Source organism: Jaculus jaculus, chromosome 8 (assembly GCF_020740685.1).
Source record: "Jaculus jaculus isolate mJacJac1 chromosome 8, mJacJac1.mat.Y.cur, whole genome shotgun sequence".
NCBI classification, from domain to species: Eukaryota; Metazoa; Chordata; class Mammalia; order Rodentia; family Dipodidae; genus Jaculus; species Jaculus jaculus.
In genome coordinates this window covers 44452557-44479859 of record NC_059109.1, presented here as the reverse complement: position 1 = coordinate 44479859, position 27303 = coordinate 44452557, and positions in this window count along the sequence as shown.

The window sequence follows — 27303 nt, the reverse complement described above, 5'->3', positions numbered from 1 at the left end:
TATATATGTGAAAATTGTTAGTAAAAAGTTTTTTTAAAAAAAAGCAAAATCAACCCACCCCCGCAAAACCAGTGTCTCTTGCAGCTCCATCAGTTAGAGGTGGCCTTTGCTAGGAAGCCCCTTCTCAGTGGCAGTATAAGCCCCTTTGCTGGAAGTTCTGGGCAGTTGCCATCATATCTGTGTGAAAGGCCTCGAGACCCCACAGAACAGTCCTGTGTGTCAGCTCCCAGAAAGCCTCCTGGGTTGGATTGCTCTCAGGGTACACTGCACTCGACTGACTCATGGTATCTATTTGTCTCCTGCACTGACCAAGCTGGTTCTCTGGGCTCAGTTGGAGCTCAGCTGGGCCCTCTCATCGCCCCACATTCCCTCTATTACTAATGAGGCGTTGTTTCTTAATTATGAGGTGCTGGATACCAGTGGAGCTTTCTTTTGTTTCCGTGGACTTAAGTGAAGGGCTGGGGAATACTTCTTGAGAATGACATTCACTGCTTCAGCCTTCAGGAGCGCAGAGGTCACTGAGCTGATAATCAGGGCAAGTTCAAGTGAGCTGGGCATCAAAGGGAAGGAGCCCGGCAAAACGATATCCACAATACCGCCCTGGAGGTGGGGGTTCATCTTGATTACTGTACCATTCAGGGCCTGTGGCACAGTCTTTTGGATACCCTACTGCCCCTTTCAAAGTAAAAACAAAAACAAAAACAAAACAAAACAGTATATGGTACAAATAGGTACTTTAGACAATTTAATATTATAAATGATGAAAGTGAATATAATTATAATATTAAATTACTGATAGCCCTTGATTTAAAGAATTTCCAAAATAGCTAGGCATGGTGGCACATGCCTTAGTCCCAACACACAGGAGGCTGATGTAGGAGGATCGCTATGAGTCTGAAATCAGCCTGGAGCTGTAGAGTGAGTTCCAGGGTGAGAGTGAGACTCTACTTAGAAAGAAAATTATTTTTTCAAAATAGGAGAGTCTAACTTTCTGCTTCCCAGCATCTCATCTCTGGTGTCTAGCCAAGCCCTTCAAGCTTTAGAGTTTCAGACATTCAGGGTCCTAAACCCTGAGTGGGGCATGTTTGGTAAAACTTGTTGCGGAGTTATCAGACCCATTATAAATTTCTGTTTAAAATTAAATCCAACTTTTAAAAAACAATCAATTGTTTCTTATAAATGCTAAAGTATTGATGGGATGTGGAGGCTAACTGCAATGCCAGTTGATGGATGAGTAGTTTCTTTACATCTGCGAGAAAATTGTGTCTGAGGTAAAATGAATGTATACCCCTGAGGTCTGCGCTAGCCAAGTTCAGCGAAAGTGGCCAAAGGTTTCCATGACCTTCATCATCAGAGCTCTTCCTGTCAGCACACATTAATCCTAGGAGGCCACCTAACATCTGTGAGCCTCAGTTTCCTGGCTTATAAAGTGGGCAGGATGGCCAGACCAGGCAAAACACTTAAGCAAGGTAAATATACTAGCAGCGCTATAAAAAACATGTAGAAAGACTTGAGAGATGGTTTACTGAAATATTATGATCAATTAAATGTACTTATCATATACATTCTAAGTAGACAGAAAACTGAAGGGAGTTGAGTGTGGTGGTACATTTCTGTAATCCCAGCAAGAAGAGATTGAGACGGGAGGATGGAAAGTTTGAGGCTAGCTTGGATATATAGCAAGACCCTGACTCAAGGTAATTGAATAAACCATTCCAAGTTCTCCCTTAGCTTTGGGGTTTGGGTTATTTCAGCCTAGCCATTTTTGTAGTGTACTTTTTTACTGTGATAAAATACAGATGATATAAAATGTGTAATTTAGTGGTACCACTGTATTTACATCGCCATTTGTCTCAGATATTTTTGACATCCCAAACTAAAACTCTAGCCATTAAATAGTAACACTCTGTTCCCCACCTCCTCCAGCCCTGGTAATCACTATTTACTTTCTGTTTATATGAATTTTACCTTCCCAGCATCTCATAAGTGAGACCATTTCATTTCTAGACATTTTTTATGAATAAGAAAATATGAATTGAGTCTAATCAATATTCAATTTAGTATCCTGATTCCTTTTTTGTTTAAGTTTTTAAGTTTACCTTCTGAAGACTATAGCATCCTGCTACCAGGCAGGACATTCTTTTTTTAAAATATGCTTTATTAATTTATGAGAGAGAGAGAGAGAGAGAGAGAGAGAGAGAGAGAGACAGAGAGAGACAGAGAGAGAATGGGTGCATTAGGGCCTCCAGCCACTGCGAAGTAACTTCAGATGCACACGCCCTCCTTCCTCCCATTCCACCATATATCTGGCTTACATGGGTCCTGGAGAATTGAACTGGGAAAGCTTTTGCAGGCAAAATGCCTTAACTGCTAAGCCATGTCTGGAGCCCTAATATCCTGATTTTTTTTTCTTCACATGTCTTTTCTTGACACAGATAACATCTTTTGGTAATGGCTGCAATCTCTTTGATACCATGTAAGTGGCTAAACATTATCAAATTGAGTATCATATCATTTGTAGCACTCTTATTCTGTTGTTTCCAAATGTTTGCCATTTTAAGGCATGAAAACAAAGTTTTGTTTGTACAATTTTTACCTGTAGAGAGGTACTTCATCTATGCAAAATCTAGAAATGAGTTACTGATTTTAAAAATATTTCATTTAGGCCGAGCATGGTGGTGCACCTTTAATCCCAGCACTTGTGAGGCAGAGGTAGGAGGATCGCTGTGAGTTCGAGGCCACCCTGAGACTACATAGTGAATTTCCAGGTCAGCCTGGGCTACAGCAAAACCCTACCTTGAAAAACAAAACAAAACAAAACAAAAAAATCCTTTAGGGCTGGAGAAATGGATTAGTGGGTAAGGCATTTGCCTGTGAATCCAAAGGACCCAAGTTCAGTGTCCCAGAATCCACGTTAGCCAGATGCACAAGGGGGCACACGCGTCTGGAGTTCATTTGCAGTGGCTGGAGGCCCTGCCATGCCTATTCTCTCTCTGTCTGCCTTCTCTCTTTCTTTCCCTGCAAACAAATAAAGTTAAAAAATATTTCACTTATTTATTTATTTGCAAGGAGAGAGAGAGAGAAAGCTCTAGCCACTGCAAATGAATTCCATATGTATGCACTTCTTTGTGCACCAGGCTTTACATGAGTACTGGGAAATCAAACCCAGGTCATTAGGCTCTGCAGGCAAGCGCCTTAACTACTGAGCCATCTCTCTAGCCCCAAATTGCTGATTTAAAATGAATGTGGACTTCTGCAGGCTCACAATTTCTATGATCAAGTGGCTAGGCAAAAATTTCAGATGGTTCCAGCCACAGGTGCCATGGGCTTCCTCCAGGACTATGAGCCCTAGACCACTGAAAGATGAATAGAAAAAGTGCCCATAGGTGGGAAGGGCAGTGGTCTCTAAACTTCCTCCTTCAAAGAGACTTCAAGGCTGTGAATCTCTTTAGTGGGGGTGACAGTTTTCCTTGAAGCAGCCACCACATGCAGGTCAAGCACCATTTCCCTGTTGGTTTAAATGCTTGTGGGACCAACCTGGAAGTTTGCTGATGGAGATGACAGAACCTGTGTACCTTGCCAAACATCATCTTGGTGCCCCCACTTGAGTGAGAGACACTAGTCAAACTTTGCCTGCCTCTGAATGTTTGTGATACTGAATCCTCTCTCCCATGTAGAGCGACCACAGGCTGAACCTTGGAGGCCCTAGGATGCTCACATCAGCCTGGCTCCTCCAAGCCAACGTCATGGAGAGCTGGCTCATCCTCTCCCTTCCAGGGAAAGGCTATGTCACATTGAGCAGTCCTGGGCTTCACCCCACTGCTTTCTTGGTAGCAGCAAACACTGCTCCCAGCTGCTTTTGGCGGCTCCAAGAAGACGTCACAGCCATTGAAGATCTGAATCAGTCCATTTTTCTCCCTTATGGCACTGTGTGCTTTGGCTGCCCAGCCAGAAACCAGGGTCTATATTTACCTATCATTTCGATGCTATCTTGGGGTATAACTGGAACTGACTTCTCAGTGTGGAAATTCTTACTCAGAGCACAAAGAGTTGGAGAGAGCTCAGAGGCTGCACTCAGGAAGGCCTCTTCCCTGAGGCCTCTTGGCTGGGTGGCTCTTGTTTCTTGGAGCTGTGGCAAGGCCAACAGGTGGGTATTTCATTGGGGAGTGAGTTCCTACCTTTTTGGAAGCTATCAGCCATTATAACTGCTGTTCCCTGCCTTGGCTGCATCATTCCAACAGCCTATGGGTTAAACTGTCCCCTGGTCTAATGCTGAAGGCAGAACAGTCCCCAATGGTTTTGTTTTTCTTGTCTCTATGGGAACTCTGGTATTCTTTAGCTGTTTCTTGAGATGTGTCCAGGATCCTTCAAATGGCTTCGCTCAAATTCCAAATGGACTTGAAGTCAACAGCTCCTACCTTTAGAGGCACAGTAGAGGGAGAGACTACGATTGACTATCTTTAAAAGTCCACCGTCCTTACAATTGCCAACAGTATAGCTGAAAAGAGTTTTTCTCATTTTGTTTATTTGCAAGCAGAGGAACAGTGAGAGAGAGAGAGAGAGAGAGAGAGAGAGAGAGAATGTTTGCAATGGACCTCCTGCCACTGTGAACAAATACCATATGCATGCGCCACTTTGTGCATCTGGCTTTATGTGGGTACTGAGGAATCGAACCCCTGCCATAACTTTGCAAACAAGCAACTTTAACTACTAAGCCATCTTTCCAGCTGTGTGAAGAGCATTTAAAGAACACTTATCTGAAGGACATTCTCCACTTTCTCCATGTATAGCTACTGCAATGAATTAAAAATCAGCTCCTCTCCAACCCCCCCCCCCAAATTGCACTTGTAGGGTGAGACTCATTCTAACATGATAGCAACCTGCATACGCACACTTGTTAGATACACAGTTACTCCATTTTCTGAAAGTGTTTAGGGGCCCATGAAAATGTCTATGAAATCAACATTCGATATCTCTCCTTTCTCAACTGAGGCAAGGGTTCTGATACCACTATAGGAAACAATAGTGAAATAGAAAAAAAAAAACATAAAGTTGTAACTTGTGTGTGTGTGCTACATATGGGATATGCACATATATGAAGATGCGGTCATCCCGTGTGGGTGCATGCAGTGGCTAGAAAACTTAGGGTACCCTTCCTTATTACTCAACCATGTACTTCCTGAGCTGCCATTTTCAGGTCATAGAGCTCCGGCAGTTTTCTATTCTCTGCCCCTGCAGAATGGAGTTACAGATGTGCTTGGCCATACTCAGCTTTGTACATAGGTTCTAAGGGAACTGAGGTGGAGCAGCCCAGGCCCTCCTAGCCTTGGCAATTAAGCAGCCCATGACAGTTTATTTTACACTTTTTTACTTTTAAGTTATTACCAAGTGTAAAATATACACAGAAGTTGGTGGAATGACCTCTACCTTCAGGCTTCTCTGATGATCAACCTCGGGCTACTTCTGCCTTGTTTGACTCTATTTGCCGACTACAGCTTACGGAAGCATATCTTAGACATCTTGTTACACATCTCCAAGAGATAAGCATTTCTTCTAAAAATGTATCTCTTTAAATTTTTTTTCACTTATTTGCAAGCAGAGAGACATAGAAGAAAGACAAACAGAGAAAATGGGCACACAAGGGCCTCCAGCCACTGCAAATGTATTCCAGATGCATGTGCCACTTTGTGCATATGAAGGTACTTGAGGGTACTGAGGAATCAAACTTAGGTCATTACGCTTTGCAGGCAAGCACCTTAACTGCTAAACCATCTCTCTGCCCATGTTTTTAATATTTATTTATTTGTTTGCAAAAGAGAGAGAGAGGAAGAGAGAGAAGAGAAGAGAAGAGAAGAGAAGAGGAGACAGAGAGATTGAGCCCACCAGGGTCTCTATCCACTGCAAACAGACTCCAGAAGCATGTGTCACTTTGTGCAGCTGATTTTAGCTGGGTACTGGGGAATCAAACTCGTGTTGTTAGGCTTTGCAGGCAAACTCTTTAACCACTGAACCAACTCTCCTATGTTTCTTTTTTTTAAATAACTGTTTTGATCCCTGTGCTTGTTATAGGTATGTTTAAATGGTTTATCTCTTCTTGATTTAATTTTGGTAGGTCATATAAATCAAGGAAATCCATTTCTTTCAGGTTTTCAAACTTAATGGAGTATATGTTCTTCAAGTATGTCCTCATAATTTTCTGAATTTTATTGGTATCTGTTGTAATGGTGCCTTTTTCATCTCTAATTTTATTGATTTTTGTTCTTTCTTTCTTTCTTTTGATCAGATTTGCTAAGGGTTTATCAATCTTTTTTATCCTTTCAAAGAACCAACTATTTGTTTCACTGATTCTTTGCATTGCTCTTTTGGTTTCTACTTCATTCATTTCTGACCTAATCTTTATTATTTATTCACATCTACTGGTTTTTGGTTTGCCTTGTTCTTTTTCAAGACCTTAAGATGAAGCATTAAGTTGTTTACTCATGACCCTTCTTTCTTTCTTTTAAAAAATATTTTTGCTTAATTTTATTTATTTGAGAGCAACAGACAGACAGAGAAAGAGGCAGATAGATAGAGAATGAGCATGCCAGGGCCTCCAGCCATTGCAATTGAACTCCAGATGCATGTGATACCTTGTGCATCTGGCTTACGTGGGTCTTGGGAAATCAAGCCTTGAACTGGGTTCCTTAGGCTTTACAGGCAAGTGCTTAGCTATTAAGCCATCTCTCTAGCCCTAATTTCTTAATATATGCACTTAAAGCTATAAATTTCCCTCTTAGGACTGCTGTTACTGTATCCAAAGATTTTGCTATGTTGTGTTCTCATTATCATTTTATTTAAAGAATTTTGATTTCTCCATGGGCCATTCATCATTTAATAGTGTACTGTTTAGTTTCCATGATTGTACTCTATATTATGCTCTATAACTTTTCTTGCTGTTGATTTGCAGTTTAATCCCATTGTGATCAGATACAATGCAAGGAATTATTTCAATTTTCCTATATTTGTTAAGATTTTCTTTGTGTCCTAACATATGGTCTATTTTAGAGAATGTTCCATGTGCTGCTGAAAAGAATGTATTCTGAAGCATTTGGATAAAATGTTCTGTAGATATATGTTAGGTCCATTTGTTCTGTGATTTCATTTAATCCAGATGCATCTCTGTTTATTATCATTATTATTATTATTATTATTTTTGCCAAGATGACCTGTCAATTGATGAGAGTGGGATACTGAAATCACCTACTACAATTATGTTTGGTGCTATCTGAGACTTAAGTCCAGTAGTGTTTGATGAAATTGAGAGCCCCCATGTTTGGTACAACTATGTTTAGAATTATAATGTCTTCTTAGAATTATAATGTTGGATTGTTCCTTTAGTCAATGTAAACTGACCTTCTTTATGTTTCCTCACTAATGCTGGTTGGAAGTCTATCCTGTCAGATATTGTAATAGCAACACCTGCTTGTTTTCTCAGCCCATTTGCTTTAAATACCATTTTCCATCCTTTCACCTTAAGATAGTGTCCATCTTTTATGGAAAGCTGAGTTTCTTTGAGGCAACAAATAGAAAGATCCTGCCTTTTAACCCAGTCTACAAGCCTGTGTCTTTTGGCTGGGGCATTGAGGCTGTTGATATTAAGAGCTATTATTGAAAGGTGGGTATTTATTTTTGCCTCTTGTTTTTTTAGTTCTTCTTGTTTTTTTCTTCTATTATATTAACTATTATTTGAGTATAGTTTATTTTTTCCTATTTCCTCATGTGTGTACTTTCCTTTCCTTTCAGTGTGAAAGATCCCTTCAAGTACTTTCTGCAGAGCTAGTCTAGTGGTCATATATTTCTTTAGCCTGTTTTTGTTGTGGAATGGCCTTATTTCTCTGTTAATTTTGACGGATAGCTCTGCTGGATAAAGTAATATTGCTTGATCGTTGTTATCTTTCAGAACTTGGAATACATCATTCCAAGCCCTTGTTTTTTGTTTTTGTTTTTGTTTTTGTTTTTCAAGATAAGGTCTCACTCTAGCCCAGGCTGACCTGGAATTCACTATGGAGTCTCAGGGTGGCCTTGAACTCACAGAAATCCTCCTACCTCTGCCTCCCGAGTGCTGGGATTAAAGGCATGTGCCACCATGCCTGGCAAGCCCTTCTTTTAAAGTTTGTGTTGAGTAGTCTACTGTTATCCTGATGGGCTTACCTTTATATGTGACTTGATATTTCTCTCACTGCTTTCAATGTAGTTTCTTTGGTTTGTAGTTTAATTATAATATGGTGGTGAAAGGTTCTTTCCTGATTTTGTTTGTTTGGCATTCGAAATGCTTCCTGTATCTGTATTGGAATCTCTATTTGGGGAAATTTTTCTTCTATGATTTTGTTAAAAATACCTACTATGCTTTTGAAGTAAAATTCTTCTTCTATATCCTGAATTCTTATTTTTGATCTCTTCATAGTGTCCTGAATATTTTGAAATTTACATTCGTGCTTTCCTATTAGTTTGCTTTTCTCTTTGTTGGACTATATTAGATTTACCACTGTGTCTTATAGTTTAGATAGTCTGTCCTCTCCTTGATATATTCTACTGGTGAGACTTTCTACAGAGTTTTCTATTTGACTCTGTTTCTCATTTCTAGTATTTTTGATTGGTATTTTTTCATTATTTCTATTTTCTTACTCATGCCTTATGTTGATCTCCTTATTTAAGTAAGTTTGCTTCCTGTATTATCTTGAAATTCCTCCAGGAGTTCAGTTCCTTCTTTGAACATAGATAAGATCATTTTTTGGACTATTTTTCAGGTATTTCATCTAAATCAATCTCAATAGAGGTCATTCTGATGGATTTATAAGTTTTTGGTGGAATTGTATTGTCTTGACTTTTTTGTCTTTCTTGTATTATAATGTAGAGATTTTTGCATCTTGAGTTAATTTGATGCTTCAGTTTTCTAATTATCTGTGGTATTCTTAGACTTGTAAATCTGACTTTATATATCTTCAGAGTAGGAGTTTAAGGTGCCAGGTATGGCTCTTATATTAATAGCAGAAGTGACCCTAGGTGTTGAGTTTACCTGCTATTCAAGTATTATAGTAGGCTGGATAGAGAAAAATACAGACAAATTCTAAAATTCAACTGAGCAATGCACACATTCAATCAAAACCAGTATAGAGTATTTATGTAAGAGTAGGGATTGAAACAATCAGATAATCTAGTAAACTCAAAAATCTCTAAGAGAGAGAGAGAGAGAGAGAGAGAGAGAGAGAGAGAGAGAGAGAGAGTTGCCCTGAACCCTTAATCCTTTCAACTGGGAAGCTGAGGTTTCTGGTCTGAAACAGGTTCCAGGTCAGCCTGGGGCTGAATGAGACCCTGACTCCAATAATTACAGAAGAAAAATAAAAAGGCCCTACAAATCAGGAAACATCAAAGGCAACAATAGTCAAACAAAAATATAGCTTGTTTGAAAATGGTAAAGCTGACCAAGAATACATCAATCAAAATAACATACAACCTGTCCTGACATGGAAGGTGAGATTAGTACATCCAATGCAGGCTTATGTACCTGGCTTTGTATAAGTAGGCCATGTTACCTTTTGGGCTGGCTTCCAGTCTCACCTATGCTGAGTGCCCAAGTCAGTCCCTCTCTGTTGTGCTGTGGACTCAGTTAAGCTGCTTGGTTCACTGGATCTTGCATTCTGGTTGTCTGTGCTGGATGCTATGTGGCTTGGGCATGGGCGAGTTCTCTGGTGGTTCATGGCACTGGCAATTGGAGGCCAGGAGGCTGCGCAGGGTGGTTAGAGTTGTCCTGGAGATGCTCAGCTGGTCCCGTTTGTGTTCTCCTTCAGCAGCTGCTCATCTGGTCCCTGCTATCTTCCCCTTCGGGTTTCTTGACTTTGAGAAGAGGCTGATGTGAGTGGAAAAAATCCTTTCACCTGGCTTCTGCTCATGCAGCTCTGGTCTGGTCTGGTCATGGCCATTAGGGCCATGGCAGGAGCCAACTCTGGCTGGTTTCCTGCTTACTAGAAGCTTTGGGTCTCTCATGCTTTTCTGCTGTGGTTGATAATTTCTTGTGCACCTTCATTTCTTGGTAGAAGAGTACATTTTGTTGCTTCTTTTTCTGCTTATTACTCCCCAAGGCTGCTTTGGCATGGCTACTATGCTGCCATCTTACCTGGAAGGTCTTCATATCTGCTTTTTTTAATTATTAAATTATTATATTTATTGAGGGAAGTGCAGAGCCAAGGAAAGGCATTCATGTGGCTAGTGATCCCATATGGAGGGCCTAAAAAAAAAAAAACCATGGAGGGCTGGAGAGATGGCTTAGTGGTTAAGCGCTTTCCTATGAAGCCTAAGGACCCTGGTTCAAGGCACGATTCCCCAGGACCCACATTAGCCAGATGCACAAGGGGGTGCACGCATCTGGAGTTCATTTGCAGTGTCTGGAAGCCCTGGCGTGCCCATTCTCTCTCGCTCTCTCTCTCTCTTTTTCTCTCTCTCTCTCTCTCCCTCTGCCTCTTTCTCTGTCACTCTCAAATAAATAAAGAAAAAAATTTAAAAAAAAACATGGAAAGAGTAGAAATGTATTTTTTTGAAATTAAGAAAAATTAGGGTAATTTTCAGAGACTTAGAATGGAAAGATGCATTATTACCTTAATTAGAATGAATAAGACAACTAACTTATGTTTATTTTCTTGCATGCAGTTCATCCTATTATAACTAGTAAAAAAAAAAATCATCCTATCATGCACAGGCAGGTGAACTAAGCTTGCTAAGGAAACTTAAAGAAGGGTCCTAAAGAAAGATATGTTGTAATTTCTAATTGCTTACCACAAGGAGACTTTACTTCTTTTTCAAATATTTTATTTTTATTTATTAGAGAGAGAGAGAAAGAGAGAGAGAGAATGGGCATGCCAGGGCCTCTAGCTACTGCAAATGAACTCCAGATGCAAGTGTCACTTTGTACGTATGGCTTACATGGACCCTGAGGAATCGACCCTGGGTCCTTTGTCTTTGCAGACAAGTGCCTTACTGCTACGCCATCTCTCTCCAGTCCACTTTACTTCTTGAGAACATGACATCATGACTCAGGATGATGCGTGTTGAATGTGTTTCTCCAGAGGCACACTCAGGTCCACTGTGTATGATTTTCCATTTGCTTAGCTATGGCATTAATCATGTTAGTTTTGGCAAGACCAGAACTCTTCTGGCTGTTTATACTATGGACTTCAGGTGAGCAATCAGGTATGCAAGAATTATGTACTTGTAAATTATATTCTATTTTATTACACATGCAAGTTAAGCATGTTATAAAATGCATGTAAAATATGAATGAAAAAGGATGAAATGGGAAGTAACAACAAATAGAAGTTCTAATTTTGTCTTCTTGTCCTCAGTTGATCCTGTCATGTACTTCCTTCTGAGGATCTGGGGAAGGCTGTGGGAGGCAGGGTTTCACTACAGTGTGGTAGTGAATCATAAAGCCAGACCACCTAGATCTAAATCCTAGGTCTGTCACTCTTACCTGTACAATCTTGTACAATCATTTTCTTCTCTACATATTTCTTTGCATATTAATTTAGGGTCTGCTTTTAGATTTAATTCACAAGCAGTTTCACTATGTATCAGTTCATAGTGGTGATGATGATAACATGGAGTTAGTTCCTGGTGGGCTGGAAGCAGTCTAGGTTTTCCTTCCCTTTTTAACAGGAGGCCATAGCACGCTGCGCATCCTGGCCCATGCCCAAGCACTGCTGGTGCTCATCATGGTAATGACAGTGAGGCTGTGACTGTCGTGACAGGATTGGTCATGTTGTGCAGGATGCACGTGGTGTCGTTACTTGGTTTATTTGGATTGATGATGACGGTAATGGTAGGATGATGGCTCACATTGGGGATGATGAATATGACCAGACGTGGAAGGCTTTTACAGTCTCTACCCAAACCACATTGCCAATACTTGCACCTGTCTTTTGTAAGAACCCATCCCATAGCTATTTGGCAAGTATGCTGACTAACTAGTCGCACTCTGTCTCCCTCCCTCTCTGGCCTCATCTTGCTGAGCTGTCTGGCTGCAAGCTCTCACCAAGTGTTGCTGTGGAGTCTGATCCTGTACCTGCACGGAGGCTCAGGAGATGGACCGAGACCTCCTCTGTGCATGCAGGGAGACTCTGCCAGGAGTGCTTGACACACTTGCCCCATGGCCCCAAAGAGCAGGGGAAATCTACTGGAAATCTAGAATGTGGCTTTATCAACAATATGTCCCATGTCTTTATTGTCATGAGAGAGAGCAATAAGCTACTCTGCTTGCACAGCCTGGTCCATGGGGCTAGGATGCCTGGGCTGCATGTGTCCCAGGAACCTCTCCTCAGACTTTTGGGACATGCTGCTTCTCTGCTAGGCTGCGATCTCAAGAAATCTGCACCAGAAAGACTTCTTCTTTTCCAAGATCAGGACAAGGGGAAGTTAGCTTAGTCCAGGAGTACTAAGAGGTCTGGCTGTAATAAAATACAAATGAGCCTTAAGCTTTTGCTGGGGTTTTGCATCTTTCCATTAAATTTCATATAACCTTGTTGACTGGACTTCAGGGAAATGTGTACCATCCTCTCTAGGCATGGCTCGATTTTAATGTCTTTAGTAGAGATAGCCTCCTCAAATTCACTGTAGCTGTTGATTTGAGAATTAACCTTTTAAAACGGTTCTAACATAATAGCATCTCACAATCTTTGCTTTTCTCCCCCTGTTGACCACATTGTATCTCCAGAAGATGTTCTGAGGATGAGCAGTGATGCTGAAGATTATATACTTACCTCTTCATGCTGGCTCTCCACCTAGGGTCTTCCTCACTTCTCAAGTTTACTGGGTTCCAAGTCTAGGATGTATGTAGGAGATTTTGTAGAATGACTCATATGTTCTTAAAATACTATCTATGCATTACTCTTTTAACAGCACACATTATTAATGGGCTTGAAATGCTTTCTACGTGAGAAGCAAGCATCTTTACTGGGAAGAGCACAGACGGTGGAGGGGACAAGGGGGGCGGGGCAGTGAGGGGGCACCGAGGAGGGCTTCTACTATTGCAGCAGCAGATGGGAATGCGTTCAGATTTGTTATGCAGACTCTGGATGCTAGGGGTTTCTTTTTTCCTATTCCAAGGACCCGGGGAACTCGGTATTCCTCAGGGTGAGGGAGATGTAGAAATAACAGAGCCCAGGGTGAGATTCCATTCTGAAAGTGAAGATGGGCAGGTCTGCAGGCAAGATTGTCTCCTTGGAATGCTGGCAGCGAGCTTGCATCAGCCCCTGTGCCCTGCCCCAGGCAGAAGGCTGGAAGATTCCTTTCCAGAGAGGCTGACTTGTCCAGGAGAATAGCTCAGTGCCTTATTTGTGGGATCTCCCCAGTGAAGATGTACCTTATCACCTGGCTGGCTTCCAGGGGTGAACACTGGCAGACCCTAACCATGAATTCAGAGCTTCTGTCACCTGATTAGTGTCTAAAAATTACTGACCAAAAGATAAGGTGGTCACTTCTGATGAAATTTTTGACATGAAAGAAAGAACAAAATAAAGAGAAAGAAGACTCTTGGAAGTGCAAAAAGCAGAGAAGTGGGATGGGAATAAAGTTAAAACTTAGAAACAGTCACATAATTACAATCCTTTATAGACATAAAGATATTGAATACCCCCAAATGTAAGTTGCTAGAGAAACTGGTTTAGCAGTTAAGAGAGAGAGAAAAAAAATCTTCTGGAAATTAAAAATACAAAAAGCAAAATAAAAATCGAACAAAAAAATTAGAAGGTTATGTTGAAACAATAAAACCTCAAGTTTCAAAGACAATAGAGATGTGACTCAGGAGGTATGTGTGACAGAAGAAATTTTAGAGGAAGAGCAGAAAGGAGGGAAGAACTATGAAAACAATCTGGACTCAAAGGCCACAGGTCTATAAATCAAAAGACTCATTAAATGCTCAATAGAATGGATAAAACACACACACTGAAAGCACACAGGATAACACACATACTGAAAAAACTATGAATTTTTAATATTTATTTATTTGTTCACTTGTAAGGAGGGAGGGAGGGAGAGGGCAGGGGAGAGAGAGAGAGAGAGAGAGAGAGAGAGAGAGAGAGAGAGAGAATGGCATACCAGGGCCTCCAGCCACTGCAAATGAACTCCAAATGTATGTACCACTTTGTGCATCTGACTTTACATGGGTACTGGGGAACCAAACCCAGGTTATTAGGTTTTACAGGCAAGTGCCTTAACTGCTGAGCAATCTCTTCACAATTTTTAGAACTAGAAGGTCCCAAAATCTTCTAAAAGGAAAAGTGGATCACATACAAAGTTTTTGAATTCAGGATGGCATTAGACTTCTCTATAGTAATATTGGATGCTAAAAAATCCCAACAAAAATAAAAGCAAAAAACAATCACAAAAAAAACTAGTGCCTTAGAAACTTTTGGAGAAAAATGATTTTTAGCTGGAATTCTATTTGCCCAGTCAAAACTCTAATGTAGGGCTACAGCGATGGTTCAGTGGTTTAAGGTGCTTGCTTACAAAGCCTGACACCTGGATTTGATTCCCCAGCACCCACATAAAGCCGGAGGCACAGAGTGATACATGCATCTGAAGTTCATCTGAAGCAGCAAGAAGACCTGGTATACCCATTCTCTCTCTCTTCCCCCCTCCTCACAAAGAAAGAGACAAATAACTCTGATATGAGAGAGGAATTAAAATATTATTAGTCACATAAGGACTCCCAAATTTTAGCTCCTGTGCAGCCAACTTCAGGAACTGTCAGAAAATGAACTTCACCAGAATAAGGACATAAATCAAGAAGGTGGAGGAACATACAATATAAAGGTGCAGGTCGGAGAAACCATGTCCAGGGAGACACAAGATGGGCAATTCCAGAAAGAACAATACTAGGAGAAGCAAAGGGGTTTTTCTGATTGGCTTAAGCATGTGGAAACTAGCATCAAAATGCTTATAACAGATGCATTGTTACATCTGCTAAAGACATCATATGGACAGAATAAAACACGAATCAAATAAGGCAAGGACTGATTCTTGGAACTCAGAAAGAAAGCATTCAAGAAAGGAGAGAAATGTGTGCTGTACCACCTGACTAAGAGATGAAAAATGAGGGCTGGAGAGATGGCTTAGCGGTTAAGCGCTTGCCTGTGAAGCCTAAGGACCCCGGTTCGAGGCTCGGTTCCCCAGGTCCCACGTTAGCCAGATGCACAAGGGGGCGCACGCGTCTGGAGTTCGTTTGCACAGGCTGGAAGCCCTGGCGCCCCCATTCTCTCTCTCCCCATATCTGTCTTTCTCTCTGTGTCTGTCCCTCTCAAATAAATAAATAAAAAATTAAAAAAAATTGTTTTAAAAAAAGAGATGAAAAATGAAGATGCACATTAACATGGAAATAGAAATGATGATCACCGATTTAATCCAAGCTGTGACAGTTGGAGGAAGGGGTGGAATTTGTTAAACGAGATGTGAAGAGTTAAATCTTCACTTAACATGGTGTCTAAAATGCACATGCCAGAAACATAGGCCCATTATTTTAAAAATATGGATACAAATATCAGAAGACAAACTGACAGGAAAAAACTACTAACTTATGGACCTAGATCTGGGTTGTAATAGGAGAACAGAGAGGTGGGTTTTCCTTTGTACTTTTGACATTTTAGTGCCACTCGCTGTATTTTCAGTAATGTTGAAAATGAAAGTAAATAGGTAAAAATGAGAATTAGTTAATGATGTTTTCTAACATTGGGTATGACATCAGTATACATTCCAAGGCCAGTTGATAATGATGATTTCCCTGAATCCATACCCCAAACGAGCACAAGTAATTCAGGTTGCTGACATTTATTGGGCATCTAAAAGATGCCATTCTGTGTTGCCTTGGTTAGTCCTAACTACGAACTGGGAATAGAGGTATTTTTAATCTCCCTTTATTGACAGGGAGATCTGGAGAAGGGTATAGTTTACCCAGGATTTTACTGTGAGCAGCCTATAGGTGTGGAGCTAAGAGTCAAAACAGTTTGAAGAGACCCCAAAACCCTGTATTGTTTTACTACCTGTCCTCTGCCACTTCATTAAGTACTTCCAGTGCCTAATTGCCCATGCTCCATGCTGGGTGCTATAAAGGGGAATTATACAGAGTTAATGTAAGCCATGACTCCTGTTGGCAGCAGCATGTTGAAAACAAAGGCTGATGAGTGTATATATAACTTATCAGGGAAATGTAACTCAAAAGCACTGTGAGATACCACCTCAAAACAATTAGAATGACTACTGTCCAATGCCCCCAGAAAATAATAAGTGTTGTTGAGGACATGAAGTGATTGGAGCACCTATATTCAGAACAGCATTATTCCCAACAGCTAAGACACGAAAGTAGCTAAGTACCTATAGATGAAAGAATAAGTAAAATGCGATACATACATGTGAAGAGTGGGCTGTAATTCTCAAAAGCAGGGGGAAGTTTCAACACATGCTACCACACAGATGGACCTAGCAGGCATTCTGCTATGTGAACGAAGCATGATGTCAAAGGCAGATGCTATACGATCCCACTTATATGAAGTACTTAGGGTAGTCAAAAATCACACAGGCAGAAAGTAGAAAAATGGTCACCAGGAGCCTAGGGGAGGAGCATTTGGGAGTTGTTGTTTTGTGGGCTCAGTTCCAGTCCAGTAAGATGAAAAGAATTCTGGGGCTGATGGTGGATGTTGCATACATTATGAACACTTTTAACAATGCTGAGAAGTACATTTCAGGTTTTTTTTTGTTGTTGTTGTTCATTTTTATTTAGTTGCAAGCGACAGAGAGAGAAAGAAAAAGGCAGTGATAGAAAGAGAGAGAGAGAGAATGGGCACGCCAGGGCCTCCAGCTTCTGCAAATGAACTCTAGACACGTGTGCATCTGGCTAACGTGGGTCCTGGGGAATCGAGCCTTGAACTGGGGTCCTTAGGCTTCACGGGCAAGCGCTTAACTGCTAAGCCATCTCTCCAGCCCTCCACTTCAGTTTTTTTAAGATGGTAAGTTGTATAATTGTATTTTATGTGCATTTTGCCACAATTCCGTAGGATTGGGAGAAAAAGATGAAGGATGCATGTGTGCATACACACATGTTACTTATAGATGCTAAGTGTACTCATTACTGGCTTAGTTCCTGGACAAAATACCTGACAAAAATCGGCTTACAGGAGGAAAGGTTGATTTTGGCGTACAGTTCAACATTATAGTCCATCCTGGTGGGGAGGCACAGCACCATGAGTTTGAGGCAACTGACCACATTCAGCCCACAGTGAAGGACTCTGAGAGTGACGGGTCCTTCTGCTCAGCCAGTTCTCTCCTTTTTGCACAGGACAGGACCTCAGCCCATGACGTGATGCCACCCACAGTTAAGGTGGGTTGTCACCTCAGTTACTCTAATATAGGTAATTCCTCACAGCCATGCCTAGAGGCTTGATTCCTAGGTTAATTGTTTCCTTAGGGTATAATTGTATTTTATGTGCATGTTGCCACAATTGTAAAAGATTGGAAGAAAAAGATGAAGAAATATCGATAATATAGACAATTCCTCACAGACATGCCTAGAGGCTTGTTTCCTAGGTGATTCTAGGCTCTGTCCTATCAAGTTGACCACCTGAGGCAGTGGATGCACAGGGAAAGCCAGCTAGGTAGAGAAACAGGTAGCATTCTCTGGGTTCAAGTAAGAGAGCCTGTATCAATAAATAAGGTAGAGAGTAATCAAGGGATTTGATGCCAACCTTGGACCTCCACATACATGTGCACCCATGCACGCACACCTATGTGCATATATACTCACATACACATGTGCACACCACATGCATACACATAGATATGGATTTGTTTACCTATGGTGCTTTCTTCCTCTTCCAGGTAGTGATACAGCATAGGTTTGGTAGAGGTCAATGTGTTTATAGCCATGTAAATATTGTTTATACAATGTGTTAGGTTTACATTTTCTTGTTTATACTGTTCCTGATTATTTTGCACTTCCTGCCACAACTTCTCCATGTAATTCACAGTGATCTCAGCTTTCTTTTGCATTGTATTTGAAACACCAATCACTATCATTTCTCTAGCTCCTTCCTTCTCCAACCCAATATCAATAAGATATCCATCAGCTCTGTGTTCCCCTGTCGAAATTTCTCCTTGGGTCCTCCAACATGCTTGGTGGTCATTCTGACCGACTCTTCTGTTTTCCTTCTGTGATTTTCTATCTTCATCACCTTGGGAATAATAGCCTGCCATTTCCTGTGTTGGATCACCTGTGTTCTGGATCTCACGTCTTTATGTCTCTTGGTTTATTCCCTTGATTTGATGGTGCACATTATCATGACCTTCCAAAGGAGGAAGAAAAGAGGGGTAAGGATGTTGAGTCTTGGGATGAATCTGGAAGCCAGCAGCCTTGAACATTATGGGTCCTTTGCTGTAAATTGGAATCCCTTTGCACTTTGCAGGCTTACAGAATTCCATTTGGCCTGCCTCCCTAGCTCATGGTGAACCCATCCCCCAGGACAACACTTCTGCCTGTCCTTGTCTGGCATGAGGTACCTGTCCATGCCCAGCAAATGCCAATCAACACTTACCTTAATAATACCTTAGCCTCAATACCCAAGGTTTAAGTTGCATTAATCACCTAATAAAGAAATCTTCACAAGTGTTAATTACCGACCTAGCCCTCATGCTAGACCTATTTAAAAAGGTGGCATCTTAGAAGCTATCATGCTTATAGTCATTCAACAAACATTTATTATTTCTGCAGACAAGACACCAAAGGCTTTCACACAGGTGATCTGGTTTAGTCCTACAACAGTCCTGTGGAGTGGGCATTATCACCATTTGTAAATGAACAGTTTCAGAGAGTCGAAACTTCTCTAGTTATTCATTCATTCAGTGCACTTACAGGACACATACCTTTGGCTAGATGTCAGTACCACAGCATGTAGAAACATGTATTCCTGGCTTCTTGGAGTAAGTCTAGCCCAGGGTGACAGATGATAAGGAAACAATTTCAAAGATAAATTCAATGCCTGTGAAACAAGTGTCAGGCAGAAGTTTAATGTGTTACAGGGGTACATAAAAGAGACCACTTGTCCTGGTCTGGGGTGTGAAAGATGGCTTTCTGGAAGCAGCGCATTAGGCCTGGAAAATACAGAAGCCTTAACTAGGTGAAGTGATGTGTAAAGAAGAGAGAGAAGGAAGACAAAACACAAGGAAAGGCTCAGAGGCTGGTGGGGGATTTGCCTAAGTGAGAAGAAGCCAGTATGGCCTGGACAAAGAGCAGATCTGTGGCTCTTCAGATAGTAGGTCAGGGAGGGGCTCAAGGAGCCTGTATGCTATGTTAGTAGATATGGTAGGCGCTGAAGAGTTCGCACAGTGAAGGAACAGGATGAGAGCTATTGGGTAAAGTCTCATTCTTGTGCAGAGAGGATATGACTTGACCTTGGAAGAACCCAGACAAGACAGCTCCAGAAACCATCAGAGATGACAATTGTTTTGGGTGGTGGAGGAGTGGAGATCAGGGAAGAGTAGGATTGAGCAGGCATGTTGTCAAGAAGCTTGCTTATAATCACATAGACCAGAGCCAGGAGCTGAGCGCAGCTCTTGTGGTTGCAAGGACACCATTCTCTCTGTTTTCAGTTAGTTACTTTTTCACCACAGTGATGAACATACTTAAGAGAACAACTTAAGGGGATGAAAGATTTATTTGAGCTTGTTTTCGGGTTTGGGCCCATGCTTCCTTGGCCTCATGTGCTTGTGCAGAACAGCTTAGCACAAACGCTGTGTGGACAGAGGACCTTCACGGCAGACGGGAAGCAGAGTGTGTGACAGGAAGGGACCTGGGATAATATGTCCCCAAGGACACGTTTCCAGTGACCTACTTTGAGCTAAGCTCCACCTCCTAGGTTCTACAAGCTCCCAAAGCATGACCAAGTGGTCAAGACATGCCCCCGTGGAGGCCATGTTACCTCAAGACCCTAGCACACTCTTTCCCTGACCCAGGACGGGCAGAGCACTTGCAGGTTTCTCTCTCCATGTAGTGTTGGGGTGATGCTAAGTTAGATCTGAATAGCCATGAGGATACTGTCCCTTCCCTGTGCAGTGGCATGGGCCCATATTATGTTGTGTAATGCGTCAATCCTTAGGTATATGAAGAAGTTACTTCTCTGGTTGCTGTGACACAATCCCTTGATGAAAGCAACTCAGAGAAGGAAGGGTTTGTTTGGGCTCACAGTTTGAGGTTAGCCCATCATGGCGGGTAAGACATGACTCCAGGAACATGAGCTAGCTGGTCACATTGCTTCTGCAGCAAGGAAGCAGAGAGCAATGAACGTTGGTGCCCAGCTAGCTTTCTCCATTTGATACAGTCTGGGACTCCAGCCTGTGGAATACTGCTGCCCATAAGATGAGTCTTCCTAACTCATTTTCTCTACTCTAGAAATTCCTTCACAGGTGTCTCCAGAGATTTGTCTCCTAGGTGACTCTAGATCTTGGCAAACTGGTGATCAATATTAAGCATCACGCTGTATAAGAACAAAACACAGTTGCTGTCTCTAAAAGCACACACTCTGGGATGGAAAAAATAGCTCAGTGGCTAAGGTGCTTGCTTGTGAAGCCAAAGGACCCAGGTTTGATTCTCTAACACCCACGCAAGCCAGGTGCACAAAGTAGCACATTCATCTGGCGTTCATTTGCAGTGGTTAGAGGACCTGGATCACCCATTCTCTCTCCTCTTTCTCTCTTTGTGCCTCTTTTTCTTTCTCTCTCTCAAATAAATAATAATAATAATAAATAAAATATAAAATATTAAAAAAGCACACAGTCAGATAAAGACAATGGGGATGTAGGCAGGGCCACAAATCCAAACTAGACATGAGGAAGTTAATGAAGTTATAGAACCTTAAACAATTCTTAGTAATAAGTGGCAGTCTTTTTCTCTTGACTTTGGATATATTATATGCCAGGTGATCTTTAATGGTAGCAAGATTGGGATGTATTTTCCCACGTAGGCCTGGCCCTGCTTAGACACAACTGGGTGCATTCAAGGTGATATGGCCATTGATTGCATATTCCTAAGTAGACAAAACAACCTTTAGGTTGGCCTGATTCTCTGTCTTGGTCAGGAATTGCATTCTTTTTTTTTTTTTTTAATTTAATTTATTAGTTTTCTTTTCAGTAAATACAGGCAGTTTGGTACCATTATTTAGGCTCATCTGTGATCTACCCCCTCCCATTAGACCCTCCTTGTTAATGAAAATGGGTCGTGCATTGTGGAGTTAGCCCCCAGTTATTGGTATGATAAATGTCTCATGTGACTCTGATATTCTTTCCGCCCCCTCTTCCGCAAAATTTCCCTGAGCCATGTTGGGTTCATTTTTGGTCTGCTTCAGTGCTGAGGTGTTGGGGGCCTCTGAGGCTCTGGCTCTCTGATTTGGTAGGAGTTGATTTTTCTCTGCGTTGTTCTCCTTCCCCTTTGTGCTGGTATCCAGATCACAGGAAAACATCACCCTTGCTTATTTTGCCAGTTGTCCTTAGTTTCAGTTGGGCCCCTTTTGAGGTATGTTGGGGCAGCTCTCTTCTTAGGATCTGCATCTATCTGGAAAAGAGAAGCAGATTCTCCAACAGAGAGTAAGTTAGCACCTGGAAAATTGAGATAACACTTACTTTTTTGATAGACAGTATGGTAGATTTGGGCCCTCTTATACCCCGTGATTGATGGTAGCTTGATATTGTAGAGTGGGCTTGTGTTTGGGTATGGTTCTGACTTGTTTCCCAGCTCCAGTTATGGGTCTAGTACCACTGAGTGGATCAGTTAGCCAAATCAAGAGCAATTGATTCCTCACCATGGCTATGTACCACTATTGCACTTGTGTGGGCATCACATCCGGTTATTGGTTGCTAATTAGGTTAAACAATGTGTTGCTTGGACAGATCTTGGTCATTTCCCCCAGTCGCCTATGTAGCGCCTTCTGGCACTAGACACGCTGACTGTCTGGGGACTGACTCTCTCCTGGCTTCCAGCCATGTCATTCTATTTTACACGTCAGCTGTGTATGGAGTCTTCAGCAATAGGGTCTTACCACTGGCCTTTGGTGGGTCATCAAGTACTCTGACAGAAGTCTGTCATTGTTTTGGGAAACCTTGTAGGTTTCTCTGATCAAAAGCTCATTGTGGATGGTAGGCCCAAGCTGGAAGTGGGGGTTACAGGTCAGTGTCCACTAAGAAATTGAGGAAAAAGATAACTAATATACAAGAGTTAGAGAGGAGAGAGATAGAGGGGAGAGGGGGAGAGGGAGGGAGGGAAGATGTAGGAGATTTAGGTCAGTTTTGATCCTACCCTCTCCAGTGTCTTGTGGTTCAGGTGTTTCCTGTAAGGGTCTAGTGAAGGTTCAACCATTTGGTCTGTCTTTTAGGAAGTAGAATTTTATGGTACCATTGCTGTTTGGGTCCGGATTACTGTTTTCCACCCTTTGATTCCCTCCCCGCCCTCCCATCCATCTTATTGTCTAGTCCATGAGGTGCTTGCTGGGTATGTAAGGCATCTTGGGCAGATTCAGGTTAGGTGTTGCAGATGAGTGAGACTATGTGTCGATTTCTTTTCTGTGATTGGGTAAGTTTGCTGAGAATGATCTGTTCCAGGTTCAACCATTTTTCCTCAAATTTCTTTATGTCGTTTTTTCTTACTGCTGTATAGAATTCCATTGTGTAGATATACCACATCTTTGTTATCCATTCTTCTAATGATGGACATCTGGGTTGATTCCAGCTTTTAGCTATTACGAATTGAGCTGCTACAAACATGGTTGAGCAAATCTCTCTGGCTTTTAGTTTGAAGGTTTTAGGGTAGATGCCCAGTAAGGGAATAACTGGGTCTGTTGGTATTTCTATAGCCACCTTTTTCAGGAGTCTCCATATTGCTTTCCAAAGTGGTTGTACCATCCTGCATTCCCACCAACAGTGAATGAGTGTCCCTGCTTCTCCACATCCTCGCCAGCATTTATTTTCATTTGACCTTTTGATGTTGGCTATCCTTATTGGGGTAAGGTGGAATCTCATAGTTGTTTTAATTTGCATTTCTCTGATGATTAGGGATGATGAACATTTTCTTAGGTGTGTGTTTGCCATTTGTATCTCTTCCTCTGTGAATTGCCTGTTTAACTCTGTGTCCCATTTTGTGAGTGGGGTATTTGTCTTCTTATTGTTTAGACTTTTGAGTTCTTTGTAAATTCTAGAGATAAGGCCTCTATCAGTTGGATAACCTGCAAATATTTTCTCCCATTCTGTGGGTATTCTATTGGCTTTGCTTATTATATGCTTGTCTGTAAAGAAACTCTTCAGCTTCATATGATCCCAATGGTTGAGTGACTGTTTAAGAACTTGAGCCACTGGGGTTTTATTCAGGAAGTCTTTTTCCATTCCTATATCATGGAAAGTACTTCATAAATTTTCTTCCAGTAGTTTTTGAGTTTCTGGTCTTATGTTGAGGTCTTTGATCCATTTGGATTTGAGTGTTGTGCATGGTGAAATGTGTGGATCAAGTTTTAGTTTCCTGCATGTGGTTATCCAGTTTGTCCAGCACCATTTGTTGAAGATGCTATCTTTTTTCCAGTCTATATTGTTTGGGTCTTTGTCGAATATCAAGTAGCTATAGTTGCTTGGCCCAAAATCCGGGTCCTCAAGTCTATTCCATTGGTCTATACCCCTGTTTTTATGCCAGTACCATGCTGTTTTTATTACTATGGCTTTGTAATATAGCTTTATATCGGGTATGGTGATGCCACCAGAGGTATTTCTTTTGCTGAGGATATGTTTGGATATGCAAGGCCTTCTGCCTTTCCACATGAAATTTGAGATCATTTTTTCTATCTCTGTGAAGAACACTGTAGGGATTTTAATTGGAATTGTGTTAGATCTATATATTGCCTTTGGTAGGATTGTCATCTTCACAATGTTAATTCTGCCTATCCAGGAGCATGGGAGGTCTTTCCATCTTCTCAAGTCCTCCTCAATAGGAATTGCATTCTTTAGGAACAATTGTAACACATTTGAAATTACATCTATTCTTTTTTTTTTTTTTTTTGAGGTATGGTCTTGCTCTAGCCCAGGCTGACCTGGAATTCACTGTATAGTCTCAGGGTGGCTTCAAGCTCACAGTGATCCTCTTATCTCTGTCTCCCAAGTGCTGGGATTAAAGGCGTGTGCCACCATCCCAGGCTTATTTTAAAATTCAAATGTTCTGCTAAATAATTGATCTTTGTCAGTGTTTAAAAACCTTCTCATGAATAAATTTCTCAGTCATGTGATCAGAAGCTAAACAGCTCAAAAATATGGCCACACTGCCTAAATTTCCTAGGACATCTTAGAACATGGACCCAATTTTGCTTTAATCATCGGGCTTATGGTCCAGGAGTTGGGAGTGGGGACTTGCAGTGTGTCTCCAGTAGAAAATGCGGGGCTCAGTTCCAGAAGATAATGGGGGATCCTGAGGATTTCATGTATGGATTCTAGACCAGGAAGTACTTTGGGAGCCTTGCTGTGTGCCTTTAGGAACCTTCTTCAGCTGCCAAGCAGGCAGGGCATAGGCTGCAAGAGGAGGAAAGAACAAACGTTGCCTATGGCACAGAATTTCTCCTCCTCCTCCTCCCCCTCTGGCCCTCTCCTTCTTTTCTTTTCTTTTCTTTTCTTTTCTTTTCTTTTCTTTTCTTTTCTTTTCTTTTCTTTTCTTTTCTTTTCTTTTCTTTTCTTTTCTTTTCTTTTCCTTTCCTTTCCTTTCCTTTCCTTTCCTTTCCTTTCCTTTCCTTTCTTTTCTTTTCTTTTCTTTTCTTTTCTTTTCTTTTCTTTTCTTTTCTTGCTCTCTCCTTTTTTTTCTTTTGAGGCAAAGCTAGGTCTCACACTAGGGCAGGCTTACCTGGAACTCACTCTGTAGCCTCAGGCTGCATGGGACTCATGGTGATCTTCTTGTCTCAGCCTCCCAAGTGCTAGGATTAAAGGTGTGTGTCTCCATGCCCAACCTCAGAATTTAAAATATATATATATAAGTATATATATATTTAATATGAAAATATATATGTATATATTTTAATGAGGGCTATAGAGATGGCTTAGTGGTGAAGGCTCTTGCCTATGAAGCCTAAGGACCCAGATTTGATTCCTTAGAACTCATGTAAGCCATCTCTTTTTCAGATAGATACAGATCCTAAGGAGAGAGCCACCCCATCATACCTCAAAAATACCCCACCTGAAACTAAGGAAAATTGGCAAAACAAGCAAAGGTGCTGTTTTCCTGATGAACCAGATACCAGCACAAGGGGGAAGGAGACCAACACAGAAAAAAATCAACTCCTACCAAATCAGAGAGCCAGAGCCTCAGAGGCCCCCAACACCTCAGCACTGAAGCAGACCAAAAATGAACCCAACATGGCTCAGGGAAATTTTGCGGAAGAGGGGGCAGAAAGAATGTCAGAGTCACATGTTGGGTCATGATAGGCAGAGACATTTATTGTACCAATAACTGTGGGCTAACTCCACAATGCATAACCCATATACATCAATAAGGAGGGGCCATTGGGGAGGGGGTAGATCACAGATGAGCCTAATAATGGTACCAAACTGCCTGTATTTGCTGAATAGAAAACTGATGAAAAAAAAATTTAAAAAAGAACTCATGTAAGCCAGATGCACATGGTGGTACATGTGTCTGGAGTTTGTTTGCAGTGATAAGTGGCCCTGGTGTGTCCATCCTCTCTCTCTCTCAATCCCTTTCTTTCAAAAAAAATATTTACTTATTTATTTATTTATTTGAGACAGAGGGTAAGGGAGAAAGAGAGGAAGAAGCAGAGAGAGAGAATGGGCGCCCAAGGACCTCCAGCCACAACAAATGCACTGTAAACACTTATGCCACCTTGTGTATCTGGCTTATGTGAGGACTGGAGAATCAAGCCTATATCTTTAGGCTTTGTAGGCAAGCACCTTAACTGCTAAGTCATCTGCCCATCCCGTTTTCTTCCTTTTTTTCTCCCTCCCTTCATCCCTCCCTCTCTGCTTGCAAATAAATAAATTAATATTTTTTGTTTTATTTTACTTTTGTTTATTTGAGAGTGAGAGAGGGAGAAAAGGAGAGAAAATGGGTGTCATGGCCTCTAGCCACTGCAAAAATATTTACATGAGAGAGGAGAGAGAGAGAGGGGTGGGGGAGAGAAAGAGAGAATTGGTACACCAGGGCTGCTAGCCACTGTAGTCGAACTCCAGATGCATGTGCTACCTTGTGCACTTGGGGTACCTTGTGCGTCTGGCTTACATGGGACCTGGAGAATTGAACATGGGTCTTTAGGCTTTATAGGCAAGTGCCTTGCCCACTAAGTCTCTCCAGCCAAGAACATATTCTTAAAGACTGAAAAATCCTTTGTTACTAGGCTCAGGCCCTACCAAAGTAGTTTGGTTTTGTTTTACCTGTGTATCTGGTGTGTGTGTGTGTGTGTGTGTGTGTGTGTGTGTTTGTGTGTTTGTGTGTGTGTGTGTGTGTGTGTGTGTGTGTGTGTGTGTGTATGCATGTGGAGGCCAGAGGGCAAATTTGAGTGTCTTCTTCGATCACTCTCCACCTTTCTTTTCTTTTTTTTTTTTTTTTGGTTTTTGAGCTAGGATCTCTCATTGAACCCAGAGCTCATCGATTTTGCTAGTCAAGCCAGCCAGCAGGTCTCAGGATCCATCTGTCTGCATCTCCCTAGCACTGCAATTGCAGGCACATTTTAACATTTTTTTATGTGCATATTGGAAACCAAATTCAGGTCCCTATGCTTGTTTGGTGAGCACTCAGCCTACTGAGCCATCACTTTAACAAAGTAGTTTGAAGTTCACAAAGAAAGTGCCGTTTAGGAGTGTTACTGATAGAAGAAGATATAAACACAATTTACAGGTAACAATAAAATTATACAATTCTCTTTACTGTAATCCCTTTACAGTCAACTGATCAATCCCTAGTGCTTTTATTAGATTTTGCTCCAGTGAGATCTTGTATCTACAATATAGCCAATATATTACTGCAGTTGGTGAGCAAGTGTGGGTTGTGTGTATGTGTGCACATGTGTGTGCACATTCACGTATACATGTGTGTGAATGCATGTGGAGGCCAGAGGTCAACAGTTTCTCTCCACATTTTTTTTTGAGCTAGGATCTCTCACTGAACCTAGACCCCACCAATTTGACTAGACTAGTTAGCCAATGAGCACCAGGGATCCCCTGTCTCCACATGCCCAGCACTGTTTATAGGCATGTACCACCAGC